The following is a 13,992-nucleotide window of genomic DNA, read 5'->3' as shown; positions in this document are numbered from 1 at the left end:
CATATGAACAACCTAGACTGACCAGAGAAGAAACAGAAGACCTCAACCAACCAATCACAAGCAAAGAGATCCAATCAGTCATCAAAAAGCTTCCCACAAATAAATGCCCAGGGCCAGGTTGCTTCATAGGGGAATTCTACCAAACTTTCCAAAAAGAACTGACACCAATCTTACTTAAACTCTTTCAAAACATCGAAGAAAATGGAACACTACCTAACTCATTTTATGAAGCTAACATCAATCCAATACCAAAACCAGGCAAAGATGCTACGAAAAAGGAAAACTACAGTCCTATCTCCCTAATGAATACAGACGCAAAAATTCCAAACAAAATACTTGCAAATTGAATCCAAAGACACATTAAAAAAATCATACACCATGACCAAGTGGGGTTCATTCCAGGCATGCAAGGATGGTTCAACATAAGAAAATCCATGTATTACAACACAGTAACAAATCAAAAGAGAAAAATCAAATGATCATCTCAATAGATGCTGAAAAAGCATTTGACAAAATCCAACATCCCTTTTTGATAAAAACACTTCAAAAGGCAGGAATTGAAGGAAACCTCCTCAACATGATAAAGAGCATATATGAAAAACCCACAGCCAGCATAGTACTCAATGGTGAGAGACTGAAAGCCTTCCCTCTAAGATCAGGAACAAGACAAGGATGCCCGCTGTCACCACTGTTATTCAACATTGTGCTGGAAGTGCTAGCCAGGGCAATCCGGCAAGACAAAGAAATAAAAGGCATCCAAATTGGAAAAGAAGAAGTAAAACTGTCATTGTTTGCAGATGATATGATCTTATATTTGGAAAACCCTGACAAATCGACGATACAGCTACTAGAGCTCATAAACAAATTTAGCAAAGTAGTAGGATACAACAATAATGCACATAAGTCAGTAATGTTTCTATATGCTGGAAATGAACAAATTGAAGAGACACTCAAGAAAAAGATACCATTTTCAATAGCAACTAAAAAAATCAAGTACCTAGGAATAAACTTAAAGATGTAAAAGACCAATACAAAGAAAACTACATCACTCTACTAAAAGAAATAGAAGGGGACCTTAAAAGATGGAAAAATATTCCGTGTTCATGGATAGGAATGCTAAATGTCATTAAGATGTCAATTCTACCCAAACTCATCTACAGATTCAATGCAATCACAATCAAAATTCCAACAACCTACTATGCAGACTTGGAAAAGCTAGTAATCAAATTGATTTGGAAAGGGAAGATGCCTTGAATTTCTGAAGACACTCTAAAAAAGAAAAATGAAGTGGGAGGACTTATACTCCCTGACTTTGAAGCTTATTATATAGCCACAGTTGTCAAAACAGCATGGTACTGGCACAAAGATAAGACATATTGGGAGGCGGGGCAAGATGGCAGACTGGTGAGCTGTATGTTTTAGTTACTCCTCCAGGAAAGTAGGTAAAAAGCCAGGAACTGCGTGGACTGGACACCACAGAGCAATCTGTCTTTGGGCATACTTCATACAACACTCATGAAAACGTGGAACTGCTGAGATCAGCGAAATCTGTAAGTTTTTGCGGCCAGGGGACCCGCGCCCCTCCCTGCCAGGCTCAGTCCCGGGGGAGGAGGGGCTGTCAGCTCCAGGAAGGAGAAGGGAGAATTGCAGTGGCTGCTCTCATCGGAAACTCATTCTACTGATTCAAACTCCAACCATAGATAGACTGAGGCCAGACACCAGAGACTCTGAGAGCAGCCAGCCCAGCAGAGAGGAGACGGGCATAGAAGGAAAACAACACGAGAAGCTCCAAAGTAAAAGCAGAGGATTTTTGGAGTTCTGGTGAACACAGAAAGGGGAAGGGCGGAGATCAGGCCTTGAGGCGCATATGCAAATCCCGAAGCAAGGCTGATCTCTCTGCCCAGGGCACCTTTCCTTAATGGCCCTGGTTGCTTTGTCTATTAGCATTTCAATAACCCATTAGATCTCTGAGGAGGGCCGTTTTTTTTTTTTTTTTTTTTTTTTTTTTTAAATCCTTTTTGCTTTTTCTAAAACAATTACTCTAAGAAGCTCAATACAGAAAGCTTCAAAGAATTGAAATTTGGGCACGTCAAGTCAAGAGCAGAAATAAGAGAGCTCTGAGACAAAAGGCAATAATCCAGTGGCTGAGAAAATTCACTAAACAACACAACTTCCCAAGAAAAGGGGGGTGTCCGCTCACAGCCACCATCCTGGTGGACAGGAAACACTCCTGCCCATCGCCAGCCCCATAGCCCAGAGCTGCCCCAGACAACCCAGTGTGACGGAAGTGCTTCAAATAACAGGCACACACCACAAAACTGGGCGTGGACATTAGCCTTCCCTGCAACCTCAGCTGAATGTCCCAGAGCTGGGAAGGGGGAGCAGTGTGAATTAACAGAGCCCCATTCAGCCATCATTTGAGCAGACTGGGAGCCTCCCAACACAGCCCAGCAGCCCAGAACTGCCCTGGGGGGACGGCACTCACCTGTGACATAGCACAGTCATCCCTCAACAGAGGACCCGGGGTGCACAGCCTGGAAGAGGGGCCCACTTGCAAGTCTCAGGAGCCATACGCCAATACCAAAGACTTGTGGGTCAGTGGCAGAGACAAACTGTGGCAGGACTGAACTGAAGGATTAGACTATTGCAGTAGCTTTAAAACTCTAGGATCATCAGGGAGATTTGATTGTTAGGGCCACCCCCCCTCCCCGACTGCCCAGAAACACGCCCCACATACAGGGCAGGCAACACCAACTACACACGCAAGCTTGGGACACCAATTGGGCCCCACAAGACTCACTCCCCCACTCACCAAAAAGGCTAAGCAGGGGAGATCTGGCTTGTGGAGAACAGGTGGCTCGTGGACGCCACCTGCTGGTTAGTTAGAGAAAGTGTACTCCACGAAGCTGTAGATCTGATAAATTAGAGATAAGGACTTCAACTGGTCTACAAACCCTAAAAGAACCCTATCAAGGACAGCAAATGCCACGAGGCCAAAAACAACAGAAAATTATAAAGCATATGAAAAAACCAGACGATATGGATAACCCAAGCCCAAGCACCCAAATCAAAAGACCAGAAGAGACACACCTAGAGCAGCTACTCAAAGAACTAAAGATGAACAATGAGACCCTAGTACGGGATATGAAGGAAATCAAGAAGACCCTAGAAGAGCATAAAGAAGACATTGCAAGACTAAATAAAAAAATGGATGATCTTATGGAAATTAAAGAAACTGTTGACCAAATTAAAAAGATTCTGGACACTCATAGTACAAGACTAGAGGAAGTTGAACAACGAATCAGTGACCTGGAAGATGACAGAATGGAAAATGAAAGCATAAAAGAAAGAATGGGGAAAAAAATTGAAAAACTCGAAATGGACCTCAGGGATATGATAGATAATATGAAGCGTCCGAATATAAGACTCATTGGTGTCCCAGAAGGGGAAGAAAAGGGTAAAGGTCTAGGAAGAGTATTCAAAGAAATTGTTGGGGAAAACTTCCCAAATCTTCTAAACAACATAAATACACAAATCATAAATGCTCAGCGAACTCCAAATAGAATAAATCCAAAAAAAACCCACTCCGAGACATATACTGATCACACTGTCAAACATAGAAGAGAAGGAGCAAGTTCTGAAAGCAGCAAGAGAAAAGCAATTCACCACATACAAAGGAAACAGCATAAGACTAAGTAGTGACTACTCAGCAGCCACCATGGAGGCGAGAAGGCAATGGCACGATATATTTAAAATTCTGAGAGAGAGGAATTTCCAGCCAAGAATACTTTATCCAGCAAAGCTCTCCCTCAAATTTGAAGGAGAGCTTAAATTTTTCACAGACAAAGAAATGCTGAGAGAATTTGCTAACAAGAGACCTGCCCTACTGGAGATACTAAAGGGAGCCCTACAGACAGAGAAACAAAGACAGGACAGAGAGACTTGGAGAAAGGTTCAGTACTAAAGAGATTCGGTATGGGTACAATAAAGGATATTAATAGAGAGAGGGAAAAATATGGCAAACATAATCCAAAGGATAAGATGGCCGATTCAAGAAATGCCTTCACGGTTTTAACGTTGAATGTAAATGGATTAAACTCCCCAATTAAAAGATATAGATTCGCAGAATGGATCAAAAAAAATGAACCATCAATATGTTGCATACAAGAGACTCATCTTAGACACAGGGACACAAAGAAACTGAAAGTGAAAGGATGGAAAAAAATATTTCATGCAAGCTACAGCCAAAAGAAAGCAGGTGTAGCAATATTAATCTCAGATAAAATAGACTTCAAATGCAGGGATGTTTTGAGAGACAAAGAAGGCCACTACATACTAATAAAAGGGGCAATTCAGCAAGAAGAAATAACAATCGTAAATGTCTATGCACCCAATCAAGGTGCCACAAAATACATGAGAGAAACATTGGCAAAACTAAAGGAAGCAATTGATGTTTCCACAATAATTGTGGGAGACTTCAACACATCACTCTCTCCTATAGATAGATCAACCAGACAGAAGACCAATAAGGAAATTGAAAACCTAAACAATCTGATAAATGAATTAGATTTAACAGACATCTACAGGACATTACATCCCAAATCACCAGGATACACATACTTTTCTAGTGCTCACGGAACTTTCTCCAGAATAGATCATATGCTGGGACATAAAACAAGCCTCAATAAATTTAAAAAGATTGAAATTATTCAAAGCACATTCTCTGACCACAATGGAATACAATTAGAAGTCAATAACCATCAGAGACTTAGAAAATTCACAAATACCTGGAGGTTAAACAACACACTCCTAAACAATCAGTGGGTTAAAGAAGAAATAGCAAGAGAAATTGCTAAATATATAGAGACGAATGAAAATGAGAACACAACATACCAAAACCTATGGGATGCAGCAAAAGCAGTGCTAAGGGGGAAATTTATAGCACTAAACGCATATATTAAAAAGGAAGAAAGAGCCAAAATCAAAGAACTAATGGATCAACTGAAGAAGCTAGAAAATGAACAGCAAACCAATCCTAAACCAAGTAGAAGAAAAGAAATAACAAGGATTAAAGCAGAAATAAATGACATAGAGAACAAAAAAACAATAGAAAGGATAAATATCACCAAAAGTTGGTTCTTTGAGAAGATCAACAAGATTGACAAGCCCCTAGCTAGACTGACAAAATCAAAAAGAGAGAAGACCCATATAAACAAAATAATGAATGAAAAAGGTGACATAACTGCAGATCCTGAAGAAATTAAAAAAATTATAAGAGGATATTATGAACAACTGTATGGCAACAAACTGGATAATATAGAAGAAATGGACAATTTCCTGGAAACATATGAACAACCTAGACTGACCAGAGAAGAAATAGAAGACCTCAACCAACCCATCACAAGCAAAGAGATCCAATCAGTCATCAAAAATCTTCCCACAAATAAATGCCCAGGGCCAGATGGCTTCACAGGGGAATTCTACCAAACTTTCCAGAAAGAACTGACACCAATCTTACTCAAACTCTTTCAAAACATTGAAAAAAATGGAACACTACCTAACTCATTTTATGAAGCTAACATCAATCTAATACCAAAACCAGGCAAAGATGCTACAAAAAAGGAAAACTACCGGCCAATCTCCCTAATGAATATAGATGCAAAAATCCTCAACAAAATACTTGCAAATCGAATCCAAAGACACATTAAAAAAATCATACACCATGACCAAGTGGGGTTCATTCCAGGCATGCAAGGATGGTTCAACATCAGAAAAACAATCAGTGTATTACAACACATTAAAAACTCGAAAGGGAAAAATCAATTGATCATCTCAATAGATGCTGAAAAAGCATTTGACAAAATCCAACATCCCTTTTTGATAAAAACACTTCAAAAGGTAGGAATTGAAGGAAACTTCCTCAACATGATAAAGAGCATATATGAAAAACCCACAGCCAGCATAGTACTCAATGGTGAGAGACTGAAAGCCTTCCCTCTAAGATCAGGAACAAGACAAGGATGCCCGCTGTCACCACTGTTATTCAACATTGTGCTGGAAGTGCTAGCCAGGGCAATCCGGCAAGACAAAGAAATAAAAGGCATCCAAATTGGAAAAGAAGAAGTAAAACTGTCATTGTTTGCAGATGATATGATCTTATATCTAGAAAACCCTGAGAAATCAACGATACACCTACTAGAGCTAATAAACAAATTTAGCAAAGTAGCGGGATACAAGATTAATGCACATAAGTCAGTAATGTTTCTATATGCTAGAAATGAACAAACTGAAGAGACACTCAAGAAAAAGATACCATTTTCAATAGCAACTCAAAAAATCAAGTACCTAGGAATCAACTTAACCAAAGATGTAAATGACCTATACAAAGAAAACTACATAACTCTACTAAAAGAAATAGAAGGGGACCTTAAAAGATGGAAAAATATTCCATGTTCATGGATAGGAAGGCTAAATGTCATTAAGATGTCAATTCTACCCAAACTCATCTACAGATTCAATGCAATCCCAATCAAAATTCCAACAACCTACTTTGCAGACTTGGAAAAGCTAGTTATCAAATTTATTTGGAAAGGGAAGATGCCTCGAATTGCTAAAGACACTCTAAAAAAGAAAAACGAAGTGGGAGGACTTACACTCCCTGACTTTGAAGCTTATTATAAAGCCACAGTTGCCAAGACAGCATGGTACTGGCACAAAGATAGACATATAGATCAATGGAATCGAATTGAGAATTCAGAGATAGACCCTCAGATCTATGGCCGACTGATCTTTGATAAGGCCCCCAAAGTCACCGAACTGAGCCATAATGGTCTTTTCAACAAATGGGGCTGGGAGAGTTGGATATCCATATCCAAAAGAATGAAAGAGGACCCCTACCTCACCCCCTACACAAAAATTAACTCAAAATGGACCAAAGATCTCAATATAAAAGAAAGTACCATAAAACTCCTAGAAGATAATGTAGGAAAACATCTTCAAGACCTTGTATTAGGAGGCCACTTCCTAGACTTTACACCCAAAGCACAAGCAACAAAAGAGAAAATAGATAAATGGGAACTCCTCAAGCTTAGAAGTTTCTGCACCTCAAAGGAATTTCTCAAAAAGGTAAAGAGGCAGCCAACTCAATGGGAAAAAATTTTGGAAACCATGTATCTGACAAAAGACTGATATCTTGCATATACAAAGAAATCCTACAACTCAATGACAATAGTACAGACAGCCCAATTATAAAATGGGCAAAAGATATGAAAAGACAGTTCTCTGAAGAGGAAATACAAATGACCAAGAAACACATGAAAAAATGTTCAGCTTCACTAGCTATTAGAGAGATGCAAATTAAGACCACAATGAGATACCATCTAACACCGGTTAGAATGGCTGCCATTAAACAAACAGGAAACTACAAATGCTGGAGGGGATGTGGAGAAATTGGAACTCTTATTCATTGTTGGTGGGACTGTATAATGGTTCAGCCACTCTGGAAGTCAGTCTGGCAGTTCCTTAGAAAACTAGATATAGAGCTACCATTCGATCCAGCGATTGCACTCCTCGGTATATACCCGGAAGATCGGAAAGCAGTGACACGAACAGATATCTGCACGCCAATGTTCATAGCAGCATTATTCACAATTGCCAAGAGATGGAAACAACCCAAATGTCCTTCAACAGATGAGTGGATAAATAAAATGTGGTATATACACACGATGGAATACTACGCGGCAGTAAGAAGGAACGATCTGGTGAAACATATGACAACATGGATGAACCTTGAAGACATAATGCTGAGCGAAATAAGCCAGGCACAAAAAGAGAAATATTATATGCTACCACTAATGTGAACTTTGAAAAATGTAAAACAAATGGTTTATAATGTAGAATGTAGGGGAACTAGCAGTAGAGAGCAATTAAGGAAGGGGGAACAATAATCCAGGAAGAACAGATAAGCTATTTAACGTTCTGGGGATGCCCAGAAATGACTATGGTCTGTTAATTTCTGATGGTTGTAGTAGGAACAAGTTCACTGAAATGTTGCTATATTATGTAACTTTCTTGGGGTAAAGTAGGAACATGTTGGAAGTTAAGCAGTTATCTTAGGTTAGTTGTCTTTTTCTTACTCCCTTGCTATGGTCTCTTTGAAATGCTCTTTTATTGTATGTTTGTTTTCTTTTTAACTTTTTTTTTCATACAGGTGATTTGAAAAAAGAAGGGAAAGTTAAAAAAAAAAAAAAAAAAAAAAAAAGAAAAAAGACAAACAAGGGGAAAAAAAAAAAGATCTAGTGCCCCCTTGAGGAGCCTGTGGAGAATGCAGGGGTATTCGCCTACCCCACCTCCATGGTTGCTAACATGACCACAGACATAGGGGACTGGTGGTTTGATGGGTTGAGCCCTCTACCATAAGTTTTACCCTTGGGAAGACGGTTGCTGCAAAGGAGAGGCTAGGCCTCCCTGTATTTGTGCCTAAGAGTCTCCTCCTGAATGCCTCTTTGTTGCTCAGATGTGGCCCTCTCTCTCTGGCTAAGCCAACTTGAAAGGTGAAATCACTGCCCTCCCCCCTACGTGGGATCAGACACCCAGGGAAGTGAATCTCCCTGGCAACGTGGAATATGACTCTCAGGGAGGAATGTAGACCTGGCACCGTGGGACGGAGAACATCTTCTTGACCAAAAGGGGGATGTGAAAGGAAATGAAATAAGCTTCAGTGGCAGAGAGATTCCAAAAGGAGCCGAGAGGTCACTCTGGTGGGCACTCTTATGCACACTTTAGACAACCCTTTTTAGGTTCTAAAGAATTGGGGTAGCTGGTGGTGGATACCTGAAACTATCAAACTACAACCCAGAACCCATGAATCTCGAAGACAGTTGTATAAAAATGTAGCTTATGAGGGGTGACAATGGGATTGGGAAAGCCATAAGGACCAAACACCACTTTGTCTAGTTTATGGATGGATGTGTAGAAAAGTAGGGGAAGGAATCAAACAGACAAAGGTACCCAGTGTTCTTTTTTACTTCAATTGCTCTTTTTCACTCTAATTATTATTCTTGTTATTTTTGTGTGTGTGCTAATGAAGGTGTCAGGGATTGATTTAGGTGATGAATGTACAACTATGTAATGGTACTGTAAACAATCGAAAGTACAATTTGTTTTGTATGACTGCGTGGTATGTGAATATATCTCAATAAAATGATGATTTAAAAAAAAAAAAAAAAAAAAAAGATAAGACATATTGATCAATGGAATCGAATTGATAATTCAGAGACAGACCCCCAGATCTACGGCCAACTGATCTTTGATAAGGCCCCCAAAGGCACTGAACTTGGACATAACAGTCTTTTCAACAAATGGGGCTGGGAGAGTTGGATATCCATATCCAAAAGAATGAAAGAGGACCCCTACCTCATACCCTACACAAAAATTAACTCAAAGTGGGTCAAAGATCTCAATATAAAAGACAGTACCATAAAAGTCCTAGAAGATAATGTAGGGAAACATCTTCAAGACCTTGTATTAGGCGGCCACTTCCTAGATTTTACACCCAAAACACAAGCAACAAAAGAAAAAAATAGATAAATGGGAACTCCTCAAGCTTAGAAGTTTCTGAACCTCAAAGGAATTTGTCAAAAAGGTGAAGAGGCAGCCAACTCAATGGAAAAAAAATGTTTGGAAACCATGTATCTGACAAAATACTGATATCTTGCATATTAAAGAAATCCTACAAGTCAATGACAATAGTACAGACAACCCAAATATAAAATGGGCAAAAGATATGAAAAGACAGTTCCCTGAAGAGGAAATACAAATGGCCAAGAAACGCATGAAAAAATGTTCAGCTTCACTACCTATTAGAGAGATGCAAATTAAGACCACAACGAAATACCATCTCACACCAATTAGAATGGCTGCCATTAAACAAACAGGAAACTACAAATGCTGGAGAGGATGTGGAGAAATTGGAACTCTCATTCATTGTTGGTGGGACTGTATAATGATTTAGCCACTCTGGAAGTCAGTCTGGCACTTCCTTAGAAAACTAGATATAGAGTTACTCTTCGATCCAGCAATTGCACTTTTTGGTATCTACCTGGAAGATCTGAAAGCAGTAACACGAACAGATATCTGCACGCCAGTGTTCATAGCAGCATTATTCACAATTGCCAAGAGATGGAAACAACCCAAATATCCTTCAACAGATGAGTGGATAAATAAAATGTGGTATATACACACGATGGAATACTATGTGGCTGTAAGAAGGAACGATGTCGTGAAACATATGACAACATGGATGAACCTTGAAGACATAATGCTGAGTGAAATAAGCCAGGCACAAAAAGAGAAATATTATATGCTACCACTAATGTGAACATTGAAAAATGTAAAACAAATGGTTTACAATATAGAATGTATGGGAACTAGTGATAGAGAGCAAGTAAGGAAGGGGGAATGATAACCCAATAAGAACAGATAAGCTATCATGGGTGAATTTAACATTCTTGGAATGCCCAGGAATGACTATGGTCTGTTAATTTCTGATGGGTATAGTAGGAACAAGTTCACAGAAATTTTACTATATTAGGTTATTTTCTTGGGGTAGAGTAGTAACATGTTGGAAGTAAAGTAGTTATCTTAGGTTAGTTGTCTTTTTCTTACTCCCTTGTTACGGTTCGTTTGAAATTTTTTTTTTATTGTATGTTTTTGAAAGTTTTTTTTGATATAGCTGATTTAAAAAAAAGTTAATTAAAAAAAACAATGAAAAAAATATGCAGAGCTCCCTTGAGCTGGTGGAGAATGCAGGGGTATTGGGCTTCCCCACCTCGATGGCTGCTGATGTGCTCACAGACATATGGAACTGACGGTTTGATGGGTTGAGCCCTCTACCACAGGACCTGCCCTTGGGAAGACTGTTGCTGCAACGGAGAGGCTAGGCCTCCCTATATTTGTGCCTAAGAGCCTCTTCCCGGATGCCTCTCTGTTGCTCAGATGTGGCCCTCTCTCTCTAGCTAAGCCAACTTGGCAGGTGAAATCACTGTCCTCCTCCCTACGTGGGATCTGACACCCAGGGGAGTGAATCTCCCTGGCAACGTGGAATATGAGTCCCGGGGAGGAATGTAGACCTAGCGTTGTGGGATGGAGAGCATCTTCTTGACCAAAAGGGGGAAATGAAAGGAAATGAAATAAGCTTCAGTGGCAGAGAGATTCCAAAAGGAGCCGAGAGGTCACTCTGGTGGGCACTCTTACGCACAATATAGACAACCCTTTTTAGGTTCTAATGAACTGGAATAGCTAGCAGTAAATATCTGAAACTATCAAACTACAACCCAGATCCCCTGCATTTGAAGATGATTGTATAAAAATGTAGCTTATGAGGGGTGACAATGTGATTGGGAAAGCCATATGGACCACACTTCCCTTTGTCTAGTTTATGGATGGATGAGTAGAAAAATGGGGGAAGGCAAAACAAAACAAAACAACAAAAAAAAGGCACTCAGTGTTCTTTTTTACTTTAATTGCTCTTTTTCACTTTAATTTTTATTCTTATTATTTTTGTGTGTGTGGTAATGAAAATGTCAAAAATTAATTTTGGTGATGAATGTACAACTATATAATGATACCATAAACAATTGAATGTATGCTTTGTTTTGTATGACTGCATGGTATGTGAATATATCTCAATAAAATGAAAAAAAAGGAAGGTAAAAGTCTTTCTTACTTAAACTAGCATAACTGAAAAGGTGGATCAGATTCTTATTTCCATATAACAGTAATAATCATAGAAATAGTTTTTTAAAACATAAAGTCAAGGGAGAAATTAACTTATTTATACTGATTATGCCTAGATTCCAGAACTGGCCTCTTCAAGAAGACCATTTATCCTACAAGAGTCATTGCTACCTCTTCTAGATCCTGGGTGTTCCAGTTTACTAATGCTGCCTTTTCACAAAACACCAGAAATGGATCGGCTTTTATAAAGGGCGTTCATTTGGTTACAAAGTTACAGTCTTAAGGCCATAAAATGTCCAAGGTAAGGGGGTACCTTCACTGAAGGAAGGCCATTGGTGTCCGGAAAACCTCTGTTAGCTTGGAAGGTTCATGGCCGGCATCTGCTTGCTCCCAGGTTACGTTTCAAAATGGCTTTCTCCAAAATGTTGCTTTTGTCCTCTCTTAGCTGCAGCTCCTCTTCAAAATGTCACTCTCAGTTGCTCTCAGCTCTCTGTGTGTTTTTCCGAGTATCCCTCATGGCTGTAATAAGCTCAATCCTGTCTGAGCTTATATAGTGCTCTGGTAAACTAATCAAGGCCCACGCTGAATGAGCAGGGCCACACCTCCATGGAAACTATCCAATCAGAGTTATCACCTACTGTTTGGTGGGTTGCATCTCCATGGAAACACTCAATCAAAAATTACAATCTAATCAACACTAATACGTCTGCCCACACAAGACTGCATCAAAGATAATGGTGTTTTGGGGGACATAATACAATCAAACTGGCACATTCCACCCCCTGGAACCCAAAATGACATGATCTTTCCACATACAAAATACATTCATCCTATCATTTCAGTAACAATAGTTAAGTATATGATCCCATCAAAATCAGTTACAAGCATGGTCGGTCCTAAGGCATAATTCTCCTTTAGCTATGGATCTGTGAAACTTATAACAAGTTATGTGATTGCAATGTACAAAGGAGGGACAGTCATACGATAAACATTCCCACTGCCATAAGGAGAAACTTAAAGGAAAACAGGGTTAACAGGACCAAAACAGTTCCTAAAACCCACAGGGCAAACTCCATTAGATTTCAAAGTCTGAGAGATTTATAGAATGACATGTTATCCTTGGGGCTTGAGAGAGTGGGAGTCTAACCCTTCCTAGGGGCCTTTGTGGCAGCCCTTTTCTCTCCAAACGCTGGAGTGAGTTCTCCAACATATCCACACATTGGGGAGACCACCTTCTTGGCCCCACCCTCCTCAAACATTGGGGCAGCATCCAGATTCTCTTCCATCTCTAGGGTACATGTTCAACCCCTTCAGAACAGTGGGGTGGTGTCCAGGCTCTCCCCAATCCCCTGGGAATGTGCTCCACCCACTCTGAGGCTTGGGGTGACAGCACTCTTCCTTAACATTGAGGTGGAAGGCCCACCTTTGACCTCAGGGGCAAACTCACCCTTTCCATGTGTGTGGGCCACTCTGCTCTCCCAGCCCAAGACCTCTTGACTCCAGACCTCAACTTCCATGGCTCTGTCTTTGAAGAAATTTTTCCTTCAATTTGTTCCTTGTTTGTCTCCTCCAGTACAGTCCAGCAGCAGCTCCGTCTATAAAGGTCTCGCAAAAATTCTGTTGGCTTCACATGAAGCACACAGGGGTCAAAGCTGTCAGACAATAGGACATTCCACAAATCCTTTCTGGATAACTCCATCTCCAGTCTTGGCTTGTACTGAAATGGCATTCGGGTTCCATGTTTTGTTAAATCCTCACGTGGGGCTGTAACTTCTGGGGTTACACCCCCTGGAAGCCTGGAATTTTCCAAACCATCAGTTTCTGGTTTCTTTGAACTCAAGAGTTCAGTTCTAAGTTTATCTCTCTCTGCTCACATTTTACTATAATCCGCAAGGAGAAGCCATGCTATATCCACAACTTTTAGTTTTGAAATCTCATCAGCCAGGTATCCCAGCTTGTCACTCTCAAATTCTTCCTACCATCTGACACCAGGACTCAATTTTGCCAAATTCTCTGCCACTTAAAAACAAGGATCACCTTTCTTCCAGTTTGCAACAACACATTCATCATTTCTGCTCAAGACCTCTTCAAAAGTATCTTTAGAGTCCATATTTCCACAGTCTCTTCAAAGAAGTTTAGGCCTTTTCTATCAAGCTCCTCACAACTTTTCCAGAATCTTCCCCTTATTCATTTAAAAAGCCATTCCAACATGTTTGGTATTTGCAAACTCAGCAGCACCCCAGTTCTCTGGTACCA

At 40.0% G+C, this 13,992-nt stretch overlaps 1 protein-coding gene across 1 annotated transcript in view; it reads right to left on the bottom strand.

Moving 5' to 3' along the window:
- The window catches only part of RADX (RPA1 related single stranded DNA binding protein, X-linked), a 101,105-nt gene that overhangs the window by 50,854 nt on the left and 36,259 nt on the right, over positions 1–13,992 (bottom strand).

Source organism: Choloepus didactylus, chromosome X (genome assembly GCF_015220235.1).
Source record: "Choloepus didactylus isolate mChoDid1 chromosome X, mChoDid1.pri, whole genome shotgun sequence".
In the NCBI taxonomy this organism is placed as follows: Eukaryota; Metazoa; Chordata; class Mammalia; order Pilosa; family Megalonychidae; genus Choloepus; species Choloepus didactylus.
This window is presented reverse-complemented; position numbering and strand designations above follow the sequence as displayed.